Source organism: Podarcis filfolensis (assembly GCF_964270895.1).
Source record: "Podarcis filfolensis genome assembly, chromosome: Z".
Lineage (NCBI taxonomy): Eukaryota > Metazoa > Chordata > Lepidosauria > Squamata > Lacertidae > Podarcis > Podarcis filfolensis.
In genome coordinates, this window is record NC_139617.1 from 940,647 (window position 1) to 961,511 (window position 20,865).

Below are 20,865 nucleotides of genomic sequence, written 5' to 3' on the forward strand. Positions count from 1 at the left end.
ATGCAAGAAATACACTTTCTGGACGCTACTATAAAAATACAGGCTGGGCGCATAGACACCACCTGAGGTCGGAAACCAACTGACTGACAAATATATCTACGTGCTTCCAGCTACCATCCCAAACATACCAAACAATCAGTTGTATATAGCCAGACTCTATGTTACAGCCGCATCTGTTCCAACTCTACAGACGGGGATTCTCACCTAAGAGATCTACAGCAAACCTTCTTGGAACTAAAATATCCGCCCAATGAAGTTAAACAAAGCCAGACTGATACCCAGAGAGAACTTGCTGCAAGACAGACTCCAAAGAGAAAATAACACAACATCACTGGTAATCACATACAGCTCCTAAGTTAAAACAGTTCAACGCATCATCAGAGATTTACAACCTCTCCTAGACAACGACCGTTCTCTTTCCCAAGCCCTGGGAGGAAGACCTTTCATTGCCTACAGACAGCCACCCAATCTTAAACAACTCCTCACCCACAATAATACAACAACCAGACTTAACATGGACACTGGTACCAGAGCCTGCAATAAACCCAGATGCCAACTTTGCTGCCACAGACACCCAGACAACACCATGCCAACAGTGCCCTTCAGCCCTCTATATTGGACAAACAGGCCAAACCCTACGCCAAAGGATAAATGGACATAAATCTGACATCAGGAATCACAAGACAGAGAAACCAGTAGGAGAAGACTTCAATCTCCCAGGACATTCTATACAAGATCTCAAAGTAGCTGAAATGTTACAAAAGAATTTCAGAAATAGACTGGAAAGAGAAGTTGCTGAATTGCAACTTATTACCAAACTTAAAACCATGGAGAGACCTGGTCTGAATAGAGACATTGGATTCTTATCTCATTATACATGATAAAGCTATTTTTAGCCATCTCACCCCTTGCTTTTTCCTGTAAGACCAACTGCAGTCATTAACAGTCGTCAACAGGTTTACCACACCTATCAGCCAATCACCCATTCCCACCACCCTTCTGAGCAATACCCCTCCCCACCCTCTCACTATATATATGGGTCTGGTGACTTATGTTTCAGTGTATCTGAAGAAGTGTGCATGCACACGAAAGCTCATACCAATCACAAACTTAGTTGGTCTTTTAGGAATTATAACAAATGACATCCCTAAAAGACATGAAGATAATTTTTTTATATGCTTACTTACTTATTCAAACCTTTATTAGGCATTATACAAATAAAACGATAAAAGAAAAAGTAACATATAAAAGCCTTGAGATATATACAGAAAGGCAGCAGTTGGCTACATACATATATATATATATATACATATAAAATCAGTGGTTTTCCTTGTTAACCTGCTCCTTGGAGGACTGCTACCAAAAACTCGGCTACCCCCGCCGTTACCCTTTGGTCAACGTCGGATAGGCAGAATCCCACACATTCACCTTGTTGGGGCTCCAAACCACCCAAAAGAGGGGACAGCACGCGTTGACGGAGCGTACTGTACAATGGGCACTGAAAGAGAATGTGCTCTACCGTGTCCGGGACATTCATAAAACATCTGCAGAATCTCTTGTTTCTAGGGATGTTTTGATATCTTCCCCTGACAAATGCTGAGGGAAAAACATTCAAACGGGCCAGCATAAAAGCCCTACGTTGGGCTGGAATTATTAATTTGGTGACGTAATTGGCTCTGCTATCTAAGATATTTAAATCATAGAATATGGGCGAGCAAACTTTGTTTACAGCTGTCATAATATTTTGCCTCTCGACATCCTTTAGTCTAGTTAGGATATTATGGAAAATGTATTGCTCATTAGAATTGTACAGGGGCTCCAGCTCGATGCCTAAAGATTCAATCTTTTTTTCGAGGTGCTGATACCATCTTGATTTGTAGGAGTCTTTGAGCAAATCAGCGAGCAGACTTGATGGAGGGCAGCGAAAATGGCAGCGTAACCAGTACTTTATTGAGGTGGACCAAGCCCAATATTCCATTGTGTGTATGCCTATTTCTGCACACATTGTTTCATATTTGATCACAGCTGGGAGTCCAAGAATACGTCTCAGAAAGCTGGAGTGAATCTTTTTTAAATCACTATTATATGCTTGGACCCATAGCGGGATTCCATAGAATATCTGGGATTGCACTTTTGTTTGGAATATCTGATTGGCCGCAGGAATAAATTGATTGCCTTTCTGATAATAAAAACGGGCAACTGCTGATGAGGTGCACTTTTATATGCAACAGCCGCTGCAAGGTTACTGATTGCAAAAAATTGGAAATCAGAAGAAGTACCAACATTGAAGGATTGGCAACATAATTTTTTTTAAATGATTGAATTAGCAAAAATGACGGCAACAATTAGAATGCAATCTAATAAAAATTTCAAATAGGAATGGAAATGTGTAGAAGAATACATGACCAAAAGATGCACCAACAAAAATTTATTGATATGTATAGACTGATTTCACAAAGTTATGTTAAGTCAAGCAGATATATAAGAATTAATGTTTAATTATTAAGATACAAAAATACAATCTCAGTAATAAAGTTACAAAGTAATAGCGAGGAAGTCACGCACGGATGGAGGGAAGAGACAGGGCAAGAAATAAAGCAAAAGAAATGGAAGAATGTTGGTACATAATGAAATGTGAAAATGAGAATTTACAAATATAATGTATGTGTATCACTATGTATTCCAACATTAATAATAAATAAATAATAATTAAAAAATAATATTAAAAAAGAAGAATGATCCATGTGGATGATGTTGCATTGCACACCTTACTTGAATCTCAATCTCTATATACTAAACAGACTGAGTACTGGCCAGAAGATGAAGATGAGCTGAATATATCTGAGGAAACTGAAGAACTGCTCCTAGAATTGAAAGAAGAAATCTTGGAACTGGAGGATAAAAGCAATGGAAGAAGAACACAAGGTGTGCTTTTATTTACCTTACACTCTGATTTTTCTCAGGACTGTGAGAGGACACAAAACAGACAGTCCGTTGATGCATATCTTTTGAGGATTTGCTTAATGTGACTTTCACTGGGGATGGCTCTTGTGTGAAAGAAGCTAGTCCCGTTAAACGTAGTGATGGGTGCCAGGCCCAGATGTTGTAGGGTGTGTGTGACTGCTGCTCAAAAGAGCAGCCCAGCATCCCCTCCCTTGAAGTCTACCAAATGCAAAAACTACCTCATGTTGTTTCTTTTTTCCATTTTTGTTTGCTGGTGATTGAGAAAGTGGGCAAACTGGATGCTGTGTTCTCATGCATCCTCTGGTGGGGGAAAAAGAGGAAATATGTGATTCCCATGTTCATTTTCAGGGAGAGTGAGCAGAGACACATGCCCTCCCTATGAAATCCTGGAGAGCTGCTGTGAGTCACTGTCTGCAATTCTGAGCTAGAAGGATCAGTGATCTGACTTGGTTTAAAGCAGGTTCCTATGCTCCCATGTGAAATAATGGCTTCATGTTGCAGGAAACTCTTAACTGGTGGCAGCTCGGTGCCACATGTACACATAGAAAAGGTGATTTTATAACAATGTGTGAAATGGCATTGAGTTGCTTTCTAATTAAGAAGTGTACAGATGTAAATGGATTGCTCTTAAATCCATTCTTTGGCTTGAAATTGGAACTCTTTACCATGTCATTAGAGGCTGGGAGTACAAATAGTGGGTCATTGTGTGTGTCCCCCCTGATCACCTGTATTGTTGTTAGGTCATCCTCTCTTTTTAAAAGCTCAGCTTTTTGAGAAATATTTTGAGTTGCCATGAACAAGGCTAGGTAGCTCAGTTGGTTAGAACGTGGTGCTGGCAGTGCTATGGTTTCAGGTTTGATCCCAGTAAGGGACAGTGGCATATTCCTACATTGTAGGGGGTTGGACTAGATGATTCTTGGGGTCCCACTCCCTTCCAACCCTATGATTCTATGAGATCTATGAAGTACCTTTCAGATCAGGGGTTGGGAGCTTCTGGGCTGTGGGCCCAACCTGGCCAACCAGGACTTCACATGTGGTGCACAAAGCCATTTTTGGGAAGCCTCATCCCACCTGCCTTGCATCATACATTCAGGGGATACCACTTTTTGCTCCTAATGCTGTTCTCTGAAAACTGGAGGTTTAAAGAACAATGTGGGGCTGTTAGGGCTTTCAAACAGCCTCATGCTGTGCTGCTTCATTGCAAGTTGGAGTGCTTAACGCAATACTGAAGAAACTACGCCTAGGAAGCAATGCAGTGATGCATTCAAAGGACCGCCTGAAAGTTCTTTGCTGTGCTTCGAAGTCCCAAAGATCAGGACTTGAAAACATCATGGTGGCATTACGTCAGGTCTTCCCCAACTCTGTTCTGGACTCTGGTTTAGTAACTTGAGGGAAGTGGTTGTCAACAGCATAGTCACACACCTGTTCAATGGCAATTCCAATAGTCATCAGTGATGCCTCCAACTGCTGTTCATCTCTCTAACTAGAGTATGAAGCTGAAAATCCAAGAGCAGGAAAATGCCATGAGTGAATTAAGAAATTTCCAGGAGAAAATAAGGCTAGCCCTTTTGGCAATATAGTGGTACCTCAGGTTAAGAACTTAATTCATTCCAGAGGTCCATACTTAACCTGAAACTGTTCTTAACCTGAAGCACCACTTTAGCTAATGGCACCTCCCGCTGCTGCTGCGCGATTTCTGTTCTCATCCTGAAGCAAAGTTCTTAACCCGAGGTAATATTTCTGGGTTAGTGGAGTCTGTAACCTGAAGCATATGTAACCCAAGATACCACTGTAGAGCTTAAAGTGCAAGCTTGCATGAATGAATCTTGGGGCTGTGTTAATGGAGATGGAGAACTCCTTAAAAACTCTACTCTCAGATCAGCAAACACTCAAGGTATGCACTGAGTTGGTAATGAGTTGCAATTCAGCAGCTTCTCTTTCCAGTCTATTTCTGAAATTCCTTTGTAGTAATACAGCTACTTTGAGATCTTGTATAGAATGTCCTGGGAGATTGAAGTGTTCTCCTACTGGTTTCTCTGTCTTGTGATTCTTGATGTCCGATTTATGTCCGTTTATTCTTTGGCGTAAGGTTTGGCCTGTTTGTCCAATATAGAGAGCTAAAGGACACTGTTGGCATTTGATGGCATATACAATGTTAGACGATGAGCAATTAAATAGTCCCGAGATGGTATGTGTGATGTTGTTGGGGCCAGTAATGGTGTTGTCCGGATGTATGTGGCAGCAAAGTGAATTGCAACTCATTACCAAACTTAAAATGAATTGCAACTCATTACCAAACTTAAAACCATGGAGAGACCTGGTCTGAACAAAGACATTGGATTCTTATCTCATTATACATGACAAAGCCATTTTTCACCTTCTCACCCCTTGCTTTTTCCTGTAAGACCTATTGCAGTCGTTAAGAGTCGTCAACAGGCTCATCACAGCTATCTGCCAACCACCCATTCCCACCACCCTTCTGAGTAATACCCCTCCCCACCTTCTCACTATATAGAAGGATCTGGCAACTTCTGTTTTAGTGTATCTGAAGAAGTGTGCATGCACACGAAAGCTCATACCAAGAACTAACTTAGTTGGTCTTTAAGGTGCTACTGGAAGGAAAAAAATTTTTTTGTTTTGACTATGGCAGACCAACACGGCTACCTATCTGTAACAACAAATTTAAATGACACAAGTTCAGCTCATTGCCATTTTGAATTAGTACATCTTATGAGCTTCAATTATCACAGCAATTAATGGTGTGTGTTGTGCTACGCTTTAGACAAAGGCCCAGAGGCCTCTACCCACAAATGGTCATTCTCTTCTGAACAATGGTTTTGCCTTCTGGTTGTATCTAATAATTACAGATGTCTTGAAAACGTGTACTTGATTGCAGCCATTTTTATTTAAACAGGCCATCTACCGGTATTTTTTCCTCCAACAGACACAAAGTCTTCAGTGTCCAGTCCACTAACACAGCAACAGACAAGTTTTAAGCAGCAATCTTGATATTTTGTGGACCCTGTGGGCAAGCCTATGAGGATGACTTGTTCACTTTTTCACTTCAGCACTTATTTAAAAGAAGAAATAAAAAACATTTGCACAGATATTTCTGTTGTTGAAAGGGAAATTATCTTTCTAAAGTGTGATGGTATAGAGATAAATTGAGATGTGTGGGAGCTCATCATGACAAGCTGTAGTTGATCCCTGAGCTGGCAAAAGCTGGTACAGTGGTACCTTGGGTTAAGAACTTACTTCGTTCTGGAGGTCTGTTCTTAACCTGAAACTGTTCTTAACCTGAAGCATCACTTTAGCTAATGGGGGCTCCTGCTGCTGCCGCGCCGCTGCTGCTCGATTTCTGTTCACATGCTGAAGCAAAGTTCTTAACCCGAGGCACTATTTCTGGGTTAGCAGAGTCTGTAACTTGAAGCGTCTGTAACCTGAGGTACCACTGTATAGTGGTCAGCATGCTGGAATTTGGATCAGATGGCCTGGATTTGGGTTATTTTGATTACAGCCCTGTGCGCTGTTCCGTGGAGAGTTAGCTCCATTTAACTTGGTGCTTGCTTCTGAGTAACATAGGCTCAGCTTGTAGAGCTTTAAACAAAGGTCTTCAGCCAGCAAGCAGTCTTGCAAAGTGTTAAATGGTTAGCATGAAGCAGAAATCCCGTTAAAGGAAGTCTCTAGCCTCTGCTCAAATATTTTCCCATTTCCTCTATGCTAGCTTTGAAAGCCTTGTTATCACCTCAGACACTTGCCACAGCAAGGAGAATCCATCAGTTTCCCCTGCCAGTTCATGCAAGAGATGGTCTTGAGTATCCCAGCATCCCCTTCACAAAGAGGAGTTCCATGCGTGCGCATTGATGAACGCATAGGGCCCTTCACATAGCTGAGATGGGACTGAGCTATCCAGCACGATCCCCTCATGTATTCTCAAGTGAACCCCCTATTACACGACAGGTATTAGCCTCTTGTGCATGCTACAAACACTTTTCCTGATGTTAAACCCGTGGTAGAAAGCTGTTGTCCTGAGTGTTTGTCTGGAATGACAGCTCCACTGATACTGGTTCATCCTTCCTCTAAAGAAGTAAAAATATGTGAAGTCTAAATCTGAGATAAGACAGGCAACTCAAGGTTACCAAGTGGTGAGTTACGCAGCACATGTTCGCTTCCAGGGTTCCGTTGGTAAGCCCGCCATAGACAAAACATATGCATATTTTTTTAAGTTTCTAGATCAGTGGTTCCATGGATCACTTGAAAATTGCTGATGGTCTTTGTGGACCATTTAATGGCTTTTCTGCCTGTTGTAGCAATTGTAACATGCTGCGATGAGACAATGTATGATCTTTAATTGCATTTTTATTGTTGCTTTTATTTCTTGTGTTTCATTGTACTACAGTTTGCATTCCATAGAACTCAAATAAACTACAGTATGAGAAATAAAAGAAGCAACAACAATTACAATTAAAAAATTAAGTGAATATTAAGGCACACCATCTGAATGAAGCTTAGGGACCACAGTTTGGGAACCTCTGTTCTAGATAATAATGTATGACTGTAAATTACTGATAAAAATTGGAAGCAAGGCCTAAGTAAGATTTTAATTTGGTGTGCAGATGGTCATTGGCAAAATACATGTGGATGTTTGCCTAAATGTATGCAAGTTTTGGAATCTGCTTGTTTCCTTGTGAGGTAAATGAGTTTAGCCTAGTATAGAAATAAGCTTCTTTTTTTCTGACGGTTTACACAACCCTCATCATGGTCAGCATTCCCTAAGATTCACCTTGGTATAGCTGGCAACTGCCAATAAAATTTTTTAAAAAATAAAAATTGGTAAACGTAGCACTTCCTCAGTCATGTCCTTCCCAAAGCCAGTATTGTGAAGCTTGCACATCCATATAATCTTTTCTTTTTAGAAGTCATTCAATGCAGTGGGCAGTATTCAACTGAAGGTGTGAGTGGAGCAATTTCAGTTTGCGCCATGGGAATTTTTCGCACTCCCCTCTCTACAGATGCTCCACCTGCCCTCCCCAAATCTGCTCCGGGTGGATGAGGGAGCCACTAGAACAGGTTTAGGGGGTGCTGTGTTGAATACAAGCCAATGCAATTTTATCCAATTCATTTGTGTTACATGACCAGCTCTACTGAACAATTTTAATGTTTTTTATGCTCCTGGTTGGATCATTCCCCCCCACCCAGACGCTTTTACAGTCAGTTAAAACATTTGCTCCTGTAATGGTAGGATTCTATTTTTTAAAAAGAAAAGTTGTAGGTTTTTTTCACAGGATTCCCCAAAGTTCCCCCAGGAACAAGTCCCAACTTCTTCAGCTTCTTTTCTACAGCAGAATTTCATCCCTTGCTTGAAAACTCACCCAAACTTTGCTTTCTGGTGGGGAGAATATTGCCACTAGGAGGAGCAGATGTTCTGGGCTTGGAGGGTCTTTTGGGCTGGTGATGGGGTGCATGTGCAGGACCAAGGGTTGGGCATGGATGGTTTGGAAACACGATGGCAGCCCTACCCTCACTGCCTATAATGGCTTTGTAACACAGAGTGGCCCGTGCTGCAAAACAGATAAGGAAAAAGTATGTTGGCTTATATTACATATGTATGTTATGTATTATTATTTTAATACTATTGTTAAAACGTTGTCATGGCCCTTGGGTAGAACAATAAACTTAGAAAACTTGAACTACTTCACTATCATGTAAGTGTTCAACAATTAGATGCTGCTACAGCACCACAGCAGTTATGGCTTCTGCAATGCATAGAAGGAGCATTAAGCACATAGCAAAAGTCAACTACAGTGAAAGTAGCTAAGTTTCCCTGTTGCAGCAGAATTGTATTGGGGGTGTGTGTGTTGAAGCACATAGCCTCAGACTTTGCAAAATTTACCTGTAGGCAAATGATCACCCTCCCAAAATTAACCTTCCTTTTCAAATCCTCCCAATCTGGATTCCCCTAGCCCAACTTCACAAATGGCAGAAAAAAATTACACCTAATTCAAAAATATACACTCAAACCCCTCTCACACAAAAGAATAATTCTCATTACAGCCACCAACTACACCTTAAGCCACCCCCAACCTCTCTCACCACCAAGGAAATACAACAAGTGAATAGTAACACATACAAGTAACGCTGACACCCCCCAAGTTGAATAATAGAAGCATAACCACCCGACCACACACCCCTTGCCATTCCCCCTCCCCCTTTCCCCCCTTTTTTCTTCCTCTTCCTAATTGTTTAAACCAAGTCCTGGCAGACTGGAGGAGGGCAAATGTTGTCCCTATTTTCAAAAAGGGGAAAAGAGAGGACCCAAATAATTACCGCCCAGTCAGTCTGACATCAATACCAGGGAAGATTCTGGAGCAGATCATTAAGCAAACAGTCTGTGAGCACCTAGAAAGGAATGCTGTGATCACCAACAGTCAGCATGGATTTCTGAAAAATAAGTCATGTCAGACTAACCTGATCTCGTTTTTTGACAGAATTACAAGCCTGGTAGATGAAGGGAACGCAGTGGATGTAGCCTACCTTGATTTCAGCAAGGCATTTGACAAGGTGCCCCATGATATTCTTGTAAAGAAGCTGGTAAAATGCGGTCTTGACTATGCTACCAGTCAGTGGATTTGTAACTGGCTGACTGACATAGAATAGAATTCTATGATTCTATTCTATGACCGAACCCAAAGGGTGCTCATCAATGGTTCCTCTTCATCCTGGAGAAGAGTGACTAGTGGGGTGCCACAGGGTTCTGTCTTGGGCCCGGTCTTATTCAACATCTTTATCAATGACTTGGATGATGGACTCAAGGGCATCCTGATCAAATTTGCAGATGACACCAAACTGGGAGGGGTGGCTAACACCCCAGAGGACAGGATCACACTTCAAAACGACCTTGACAGATTAGAGAACTGGGCCAAAACAAACAAGATGAATTTTAACAGGGAGAAATGTAAAGTATTGCACTTGGGCAAAAAAAATGAGAGGCACAAATACAAGATGGGTGACACCTGGCTTGAGAGCAGTACATGTGAAAAGGATCTAGGAGTCTTGGTGGACCACAAACTTGACATCAGCCAACAGTGTGACGCGGCAGCTAAAAAAGCCAATGCAATTCTGGGCTGCATCAATAGGAGTATAGCATCTAGATCAAGGGAAGTAATAGTGCCACTGTATTCTGCTCTGGTCAGACCTCACATGGAGTACTGTGTCCAGTTCTGGGCACCACAGTTCAAGAAGGACACTGACAAACTGGAACGTATCCAGAGGAGGGCAACCAAAATGGTCAAAGGCCTGGAAGCGATGCCTTATGAGGAACGGCTAAGGGAGCTGGGCGTGTTTAGCCTGGAGAAGAGGAGGTTAAGGGGTGATATGATAGCCATGTTCAAATATATAAAAGGATGTCACATAGAGGAGGGAGAAAGGTTGTTTTCTGCTGCTCCAGAGAAGCGGACACGGAGCAATGGATCCAAACTACAAGAAAGAAGATTCCACCTAAACATTAGGAAGAACTTCCTGACCGTAAGAGCTGTTCGACAGTGGAATTTTCTGCCAAGGAGTGTGGTGGAGTCTCCTTCTTTGGAGGTCTTTAAGCAGAGGCTTGACAACCATATGTCAGGAGTGCTCTGATGGTGTTTCCTGCTTGGCAGGGGGTTGGACTTGATGGCCCTTGTGGTCTCTTCCAACTCTATGATTCTATGATTCTATGAATTCATGAACCAAGAACTTATACATTGACCACTAATAATGAAATATATGTTGTAGATATTTTTCCACATTTATGGTGCTATTTTTTTTTAAGTTTTCCAATTTAATAATCCAATAAAAACCACATCAGAATATTCCAAATTACAATACAATAAAAAAAATCCAAATATAAATGCCGAATTTTATATCTTTGGGTGACTTCCCATGCTCTGAATTTTGCAAAGTGCTGATATTATGCTATTTTTGTGATATACAAATGACATGATAAATCTTGGTATACTTATTTGTATAACATTATTCTTGTTTATAAAACCCAATAAAAAATCAAAAGCAAAACATGAGGGAGGTGGAGAATCTGTCTCTCTAGCAATGATGAAGATGGATGGGGCAGGGGAGGAGGGAATTTCCACACAGTGCAGCTTCACCCATTGTAGAGTTTTAAAAATGCACCTGCCACAATTACTTGCTTTGTAGAGTTCCCAAAAGCAAAAGAAAAGGAGGAGGACTCTCTTCACTCATGGACTTTCTGGTGACATGCATAAACTATGGCTGCTGCTTGATTCCTGGTATTTTCAGCTATTTGTTTAAAGAGACAGCTTGAGGCAGTATATACCCTTCAGGCTGAAGGAAACTCTTAGGCAGATTAGTTGTAAGCTGTGAAGCACCCAGCTGGGGGCAGCCTAAACAAACACAAACCTTTGCAATGCTACCAGTGGGAGTTCTCATCTCTCTCTCTCTCAATTTGTTTCCCCCTCTTTAAATAAGCCACCCAGGTCCCCCCCCCCCTATAATCAGATTCTGGCAGACTGCACACAGACTTTGCAATGAAAAAGCCACAGAGAGAAAATGAAATATGGATCTATTATTTTTATGTTTATTTCCCCCCTCTGTACTGATGAGGAGTAAGGCAACCCATTCATTGAGGATAATGCGAGGAGCTGCTACACATCTCCAGCAGTAAACAAAATTCAGTTAATGAGTGGCATTCAAGTTTTCATTAGTTTTCCTGAGTATAACGCTTGCACTTTTCTGATGCTTCTTTCGCACTACAGCAACTCTTGCTTTATGGAATTGTGGCTTTTCTGGCTGAGAGAGCAGCATGTGGCGCTCTCATTCAACCAGTGGCTATGGTGTGAGGCAGCCATGAGCCCCATTGGACCCCTACCCTTTCCACACATGTGGGATTCTGTCTCCCCCTCACCATTACCCTCTCCCCCCCAGGAAAGGGCAGGAAAGAACTGTCTGCTCATCTACTGCCCTCACTATCCTCACTTTACTCCTGTGATTTTCCAGATTTTTTTGGGAGGGGGAAACTGTTAACAGATTTCCCCCCAGAATAAAACATCATGGAAGTGGGCATCAGATTTCCATTAGTGGAAGTGGCTTTTATGTCCTGCGAAAGCTCCGATATAATCTGGAAATCAGCAGGAAACCTTGGGGAGATGACTGCTGCCTTCATCGTCATTGGTTGCTGGGAGACTAGAAATCTGGGAGTACCAGGTTGTATTCATAATGAAAAAAAGAACAAAACCTGTGAAAAGATCCCTTGTACTCTCTTCCTCATGTTCCTCACAGTCCCTCTCCTGCAACAGCTTCTTATTAGGCTTCCAAGGGCAGGAGGTGTTCAGAGTTGATTTGGGAGGGGAGGGGGATAGAGGAAGAAAGACGTTAAAGTACCTGCAGAGGTGGCATTGAAGGGCAACTCAGAAGACACAAACCAAGTCGCGATTAAGAGAACTTTAATAAACATTGGCTTTTGAGGTATGTCTCTAAGCTCACACGGAGTAAAGGGGGGGGGGACCAAGAAACCACTATTTGTTATTTCCTTTGCACACCCACACCCAGGTCTGAAAACCATTCCTTAACTTTCTTTAAAAACCTTTGAATCTCAAAATGTTCCGTACACTGGTGCAGTCAGGTCCATTCAGAACAGAAGCCATTGTAAGCAACACAAAAGACTGAATTCGCTGGTCATAGAATTATAGTATTGCAGCTGGGACACCAAGGGTCATCTATTCCAGCCCCCGCAATGCAGGAATCTCAGTCTCAATCTCATCCCTGACAGATGACCACGGCTTAGAAACCCCTACTGAAGGAGAGTCCACCACCTTCCAAGGTAGTCCACCCCACTGTCAAACAGATCTTGCCATCAGAATGTTCTTCCCAATGTTTAGTTGGAATCTCCTTGTTATTTGGGTGCTCCCCTCTGGAGCAGGAGAAAACAAGCTTGCTTCCTCTTCCCCATGCTGGCCCTTCAGATCTTTGAAGATGGCTCTCCTATCACCTCTTTGTCTTCTCTTTCCAAGGCTAAACAAATGTACCCACTTCCCTCAACCATTCATCCTAAGGCACTTCATGATCTTGGTCACTCTTCTCTGAGACTTTGATCTTCTCTGTTGCAGTTCTTGAACAGCACACAAAACCACCAGCAACAAGGAATCTTTTCTTTAAGTGTGTGGGACAACACCAGTTCCCCTCGTCATGCTTCTTTGCTGTGCCCATGCACACATTTTTATTATGACACTGTTTGTTAAATGCCGATTGCGTAGTTTTGATCACAAAGCTGTGCAATATTTGCAAGTATTCCTCTACCAGATGAAAAATACTGTAGGTCAATGTTGCACTTGGGGGAAGAAACCCACAGTTTATCAGCTGCCTGCTCCACATTTCTCTGAGAAGCTCAAGGTTATATGCAGACAAAACAAGCAACTGCTCAAGGCTTCTCTTTGAAGTGAAGATGCTTCTTTTATATATATATATATATATATATATATAAATTATTTTTCCATTTTCCATTTTACACAGACAAGTGAAATAAAAACATAAATATATAAACCTCCTTCCCCATTGTGGATCATAATAAGATGCTTCTTATTCATTATTTGGGGGGATAACTTTTATTAGGCTTTCAAGAACAAGAAGGTGCATAAGAAGCAGATGCCTGCCTGTGGAATGAAATGTTGTTGTTGTTGAGTCGTTTAGTCGTGTCCGACTCCTCGTGACCCCCTGGACCAGAGCACGCCAGGCACTCCTGTCTTCCACTGCCTCCCGCAGTTTGGTCAGACTCATGTTTGTAGCTTCAAGAACACTGTCCAACCATCTCATCCTTTGTCGTCCCCTTCTCCTTGTGCCCACCATCTTTCCCAACATCAGTGTCTTTTCCAGGGAGTCTTCTCTTCTCATGAGGGGGCCAAAGTATTGGAGCCTCAGCTTCAGGATCTGTCCTTCCAGTGAGCACTCAAGGCTGATTTCCTTAAGAATGGATACGTTTGATCTTCTTGCAGTCCATGGGACTCTCAAGAGTCTCCTCCAGCACCAGAATTCAAAAGCATCCATTCTTCCACAATCAGCCTTCTTTATGGTCCAGCTCTCACTTCCATACATCACTACTGGGAAAACCATGGCTTTAACTATACGGACCTTTGTTGGCAAGGTGATGTCTCTACTTTTTAAGATGCTGTCTAGGTTCGCCATCGCCTTTCTCCCAAGGATCGTGACTGCTGTCACCATCTGCAGTGAATATGGAGCCCAAGAAAGTAAAATCTCTCACTGCCTCCATTTCTTCCCCTTCTATTTGCCAGGAGGTGATGGGACCAGTGGCCATGATCTTCGTTTTTTTGATCTTGAGCTTCAGACCATATTTTGCGCTCTCCTCTTTCACCCTCATTAAAAGGTTCTTTAATTCCTCCTCACTTTCTGCCATCAGGGTTGTGTCATCTGCATATCTGAGGTTGTTGATATTTCTTCTGGCGGTCTTAATTCTGGCTAGGGATTCATCCAGCCCAGCCTTTTGCATGATGAATTCTGCATATAAGTTAAATAAGCAGGGAGACAATATACAGCCTTGTCGTACTCCCAGTGGCGTAGCGTGGGTTGTCAGCACCCGGGGCAAGGCAAGTAATTTGCGCCCCCTAACCCGTGGATTTGCGCCCCCTAACCCATGGATTTGCCCTAACCCCAGATGTTGCGCCCGGTGCGGCCGGCCCCCCTTGCACCCCCCACGCTACGCCACTGCGTACTCCTTTCCCAATTTTGAACCAGTCAGTTGTTCCAGATCCAGTTCTAACTGTAGCTTCTTGTCCCACATAGAGATTTCTCAGGAGACAGATGAGGTGATCAGGCACTCCCATTTCTTTAAGAACTTGCCATAGTTTGCTGTGGTCGACACAGTCAAAGGCTTTTGCATAGTCAATGAAGCAGAAGTAGATGTCTTTCTGGAACTCTCTGGCTTTCTCCATAATCCAGCGCATGTTTGCAATTTGGTCTCTGGTTCCTCTGCCCCTTCGAAAACCAGCTTGCACTTCTGGGAGTTCTCGGTCCACATACTGCTTAAGCCTGCCTTGTAGAATTTTAAGCATAACCTTGCTAGCGTGTGAAATGAGTGCAATTGTGCGGTAGTTGGAGCATTCTTTGGCACTGCCCTTCTTTGGGATTGGGATGTAGACTGATCTTCTCCAATCCTCTGGCCACTGCTGAGTTTTCCAAATTTGCTGGCATATTGAGTGTAGCACCTTAACAGCATCGTCGTTTAAAATTTTAAATAGTTCAGCTGGAATATCATCACTTCCACTGGCCTTGTTATTAGCAGTGCTTTCTAAGGCCCATTTGACTTCAGTGGAATGAAATAGTCTGTTGCAATTGCATTACACTGTGATACTTTGGCAAACTCCGCAAGCACTCACAGAACCAATATAACAAATAAATTAGGTAACTAACTGAAATAAAATCAAATTTCCCCTATGTCCTCCAAACCAACATAATCTTTGGGTCCCAAGTGTTTCCTTCTCATTTATCAGTACAGTCATACCTCGGGTTACAGACGGTTCAGGTTGCCTTTTTTTGGGTTATGGACCGCCAAAACCCAGAAGTACGGGTTACTTCCAGGTTTCGGTCGTCGTGCATGCGCAGAAGCACTAAATCATGCTTTGCGCATGTGCAGAAGCGCTGAATCGCAACCCGCATGTGCGCAGACGTGCTGCTGCGGGTTGCGAACACTGCAGGTTGCAGACGTGCATCCCACACAGATACGTTCACAACCCGAACATCCACTGTACTCTAACCACTACACCACATTGGCTTAGAAGGTAAAGGTATCTTAAAAGTTAGTCATCATCATCATCATCATCACCATCACCATCACCATCATACTTTTATTATTTGTACCCCACCCATCTGACTGGGCTGCCTCAGCCACTATGGGCAGCTTCCAACATATAAAATAACATAATAAAACTTAATAAAACATCAACCATTAAAAACTTCCCTGAACAGGCTGCCTTCAGATGTCTTCTAAAAGTCAGATAGTTGTTACATACTGTAGTTACTCCTCTCCTTGACATCTGGCGGGAGGGGGTTCCACAGGGAGGGAGCTACCACCGAGAAGGCCCTCTGCCTGGTTCCCTGCAAGCTCACTTCTCGCAGGGAGGGAACCGCCAGAAGGCCCTCAGAGCTGGACCTCAGTGTCTGAGCTGAATGATGGGGGTGGAGATGCTCTTTCAGGTAAACAGAGGTGAGTGAGATTAATGGACAAATAAAGTACAACCATGATGGCAAGGAAACTTCATAGAAAACAGAAAGAATGTATGTATTTCATTTCACTTTTAATTTGTATACCACCTTTCTATATTACTATACACTGTACTATACTATACTATACTATACTATACTATACTATACTATACTATACTATACTATAGTTGACAGTAACAGTAAAGACCTTATAACAACAAAGACCTTATAACAATCTGATCCAAAACAAAAATGTCATAATAAAAACATAACTTTAAAATAAACAACTTACATCAAAGTGATATTCAACAATCCATTAGTATATAATAGTACACAATAAAATTAAATATCAGCAAATAACAATTAAACAGAAATTCACCACTAACAATTACAACAAATAATTTCTAAACTATAATAAATAAGAATAGCAGCAAGTCACAGAGCAGACACTTTGCTACTCAAGACCCTTTTCACTGAAGATGCCCAGAGGTAAGTCTTCTGCCTGTAAGACATGTACGCTCCCTACCAATGAGCTATGATCATGCCACGGTCTTCCAAAGCCGAAGCTTCTTATTCCTCCCACCAAATGACTATACAGTGGTGGCTCGGGTTAAGTACTTAATTCATTCCAGAGGTCCGTTCTTAACCTGAAACCGATCTTAACCTGCGGCACCACTTTAGCTAATGGGGCCTCCCGCTGCTGCCAAAGCATGATTTCTGTTCCCGTCCTGAGGCAAGGTTCTGACTTAACCCAAGGTACTACTTCCGGGTTAGTGGAGTCTGTACCCAAAGTGTTTGTAACCCGAGGTACCACTGTACTGGCTCTCAGGTGCCTTCTGCATCTGGCATAGACTGCATCTGGTGCTTTGAAGAGCTGCCTCTCGCTTCTGCTCTTATTTCCAAATGCACCTTTACCTGTGACATCCCACCCAGCTGCCAGGTGGTCTCCTGCAACCCCTCTCCTTATTTCTGTCCCTCCTTATGCATGGGACTATAAGGGGTTCTGGAGCCACCGGTTCTTAGTTCCCTCATCACCCTCCAGTGCAGGCACCTCTGAATCAGTCTCCTTCCCTCTGCTGGTGCTGCGATTTGGAGTCTGCTCCTCTGCTTCTTCTTTCAGCATCTTTCACCATCTGAGGGGAAACAGGGATGTGGCTCCTCTGGCCTTTCTGCTGTGACGTGGCCCCCCCACTTTCACTGGCACATGTCCCCCTTTCCGCTAAACTCAGCAAGGCATTCAGCAAAGCATTCCCAAATGCCTTCGCCACCTCAAGGGCAGGAAGACAAGGAGCAATGCAATGTGTCGGAGTGTCCTCCTGTGTCAGGGCTCCTTGACATCCTGTCACCAAAATCAGCAAGAGGAGGGGCATTCTGTAAAGTGCTCCCACTCATCTTGTCCAGTGGGGACGGGTGGTGGGTTCTGCCTGTGGCAGGGCAGGTGGGGGTCTCCTTCTTTCCACCTGAGGTGGCTGCTTCACCCCACCTCATCTGTGGGCCAGCTCTGACATCCCAGTGCCATGCATGCTGCTTTCCCCCCTTGACTTTTGTATATTGCTGAGGCCAGAAAAACAGACAGAGTGATGATATGTTTGGAGAGGTCAGAGGAGAGAGAGAGAAGGCCAGGAAGAGGTACAATCAAGAAGTACAGTCATAACTTGGAAGTCAAACAGAATCCATTCTAGAAGTCTGTTTGACTTCCAAAATGTTCGGAAACCAAGGCATGACTTTCTGCAGCCAATCGGAACCCGCGGAACCCGCATCAGACATTCGTGTTCCAAAGAACATTCACAAACCGGAACAGTCACTTCTGGGTTTGCGGCATTTGGGAGCCAAAACGTTCAAGTCACAAGGTGTTCATCTTCCGAGATACGATTCTAACTGAGTGGCTGCAGAGGTGGGGCAGACTCAAGGGAGTGCCAATTCCTCTGCTCTTGGGGAAAAGGCTTTAGGCAACTCTGGTTGTCCTCCATTAGGCTAACAGGCCCCTTTCTCACCAACCCAAAGTCCTTGGTTAGTTGACCAAGTTGACCAGGCCATCTCTCTGCACACTACTGTAGCTGCAATGTATTCAGTTTCTGTGGAAGATAAGGCTATACAATTCTGTTTATAACTGCCTCATGAAATGGGACCATTTCCAAATATAAATACATATCTACCTGTGGATTTATAATCAGTTTTACATCCAGCCCAATCGGCATCAGTAAAACCAATCATTTTAGGATTATTAACAGCTGGTAATCTTAATTTACAGTTTATTGTACCCCGTAAGTACCAAACCACTGAACCATCCAGTTTTCTACTTAGAATTCCCATGGCACTGGCTAAGTCAGGTCTACATGTAGTAACAAGACACAAAAGCTTTCCAATCACTGACCTGCACTCATTGTTTTCTGGCAATGGCTTTGAATCATCTTGATTCTTTAAAAAGTCAGTAGTCATGGGTGTGGCAACTGGGTACGCTTCTTGCATCTGCATGCTTTAGATCATTTCAGAAATCTTTTGCTTTTGGCTAAGAAGAAATGAATTGTCTTCTTCTCTTTCAACTTGAATTCCAAGACAGTACTGTCTAGCTTTAGAATGTCTATATTTATCCTGTTTGGGCCTTATTAGCTGGAGGTTGCCTTTCTCTATAGTCCACAGAGTCTTGTTGTCTATGGTCCAAGAATGGGTCTCTGTACCCTCTATCTATGAGCATGTTTACCTTTATTTTCCTTTGTTTGTATAATGCTGTTAAAATATTGGAGTTTGTATGATTAAAACTCCAAAGAAACTTTTCCTAAAAATAACAAAGGTGTTTTTTTTGTTACATTGGCTGTACTTCATGCCAAATGGACTTTCTTATTAATCGAGTTGAGAAAGACCCATCTAATACACCCTGCTGTAATGCAGGAATCTCAACACACAGTCTGCCATCCCATGCTTAGCTTTGCCAAACATGCTAGCAGTTTTAATGCTGCACCATTAGGAGAATAAAGGTAAAGGTACCCCTGCCCGTACGGGCCAGTCGTGTCCGACTCTAGGGTTGTGCGCCCATCTCACGTAAGAGGCCGGGGGCCAGCACTGTCCGGAGACACTTCCGGGTCACGTGGCCAGCGTGACGAAGCTGCTCTGGCGAGCCGGCACCAGCGCAGCACACGGAAACGCCGTTTACCTTCCCGCTAGAAAGCGGTACCTATTTATCTACTTGCACTTAGGGGTGCTTTCGAACTGCTAGGTGGGCAGGAGCTGGGACCGAAAGATGGGAGCTCACCCCGCTGCGGGGATTCGAACCGCTGACCATGCGATTGGCAAGCCCTAGGCACTGAGGTTTTACCCACAGCGCCACCCGCGTCCCTATTAGGAGAATTTTGTTGTTGTTTAGTCGTTAGTCGTGTCCGACTCTTCGTGACCCCATGGACCAGAGCACGCCAGGCACTTCTGTCTTCCACTGCCTCCCGCAGTTTAGTCAGACTCATTAGGAGAATAGCTTCCCCTATATGCAATTTTAGGTGATTCTTTTCAAGAAGAGCTAAAATACATGCCTCCATAAAACACACAATTATTCCGGGGCTTCTGGCAATCTTGTCTTTGGCAGTGCTGGGGCAGAAGCACTTGAATGGATGTTGTTCCATTGCAAAGGAACATCTTTCCTCTTGCCAGAGGTTTGGTTCGGGGCTGTTTGAGACCTATCCCAGGGTCTCACAAATTTCAATTGCTTTACCCAGGCTCGCTTCTTAGCCAGAGGCCACACTGGTAAAGCAAACTTGGTGGTGCTTTAACGACAGAATAAACCACCCTCCCTTGCCCCAGGACAAGCCAACCATTCTACAGCTTGAGGCAAGGGCCAGTTTCTTGCTACTATAGCACTTTTAAATGATGGTGCATTGCACAGCATTACAAATAACAAGGCATACTTGAAATCTTTACTACAATGGCCCTGCTGCTCTTCACTCTACTTAACACTTTCACATTTTTTGCAAGCTGTATAAATTTACTGTTTAATGGTTAGGGGAAAATAATTCTCCTTATGATGGGAAATATTTCAAGTCTACCCTATGCAGCCTGATGATGATGCTAATAATAATAATAATAATAATAATAATAATAATAATAATAATAATAATAATAATAATATGCCACCCATCTGACGAGGTTGCCCCCAGCCACTCTCGGCAGCTCCCAACAAAAAATAATAAAAGCACAATATGACATCACACATTAAAAACTTCCCCTGAACAAACCCATCCTTGACAGGGAAAAGTAGCAAAATGCAACACTGACTTGCAAAATGATGCAGTTTCCCTGCCATGGCTTATTTGTTGATCCCTTTAGGTCTTAGGAGGTGAAAAAGCCAAACAGGCTGCTGCTTTTTTCACCTCTTGCATTCAAATAGGCATCCCGTTCCCTACTGAAAACCTAACAACCTGTGAGAGTGAATGGAATCACCTGCTGCTGCTGCTGCTCCTCCCAGTCACATATCACCCAGTGCAGCAAAGACAGATCAGTGCAACAGAAATTAAGACGGGGCCTGGGTTTGGCTGGTGAACTGCCCCAGAAAGAAATTGGGAGCTCACAACCCTGTTCTTGACCAATGTTAGGATGGAGAGGGAAGTCTCAGGCAGATGATGACAAGAAGCAGAACCCACTTCTCTTTTTTTCTTTTACTTCCCCTCCTGCGATGAGGCTACATTTTAATATTTTAAT

At 43.1% G+C, this 20,865-nt stretch overlaps 1 long non-coding RNA gene across 2 annotated transcripts in view; it reads left to right on the forward strand.

Moving 5' to 3' along the window:
• The window catches only part of LOC310754063, a 39,916-nt gene that overhangs the window by 11,571 nt on the left and 7,480 nt on the right, over positions 1-20,865 (forward strand). For both annotated transcript variants that reach the window (XR_014543581.1, XR_014543582.1), the window contains exon 3: positions 2,802-2,925. This is a non-coding gene — a long non-coding RNA (uncharacterized lncRNA). The remainder of the gene's footprint in view (positions 1-2,801; positions 2,926-20,865) is intronic.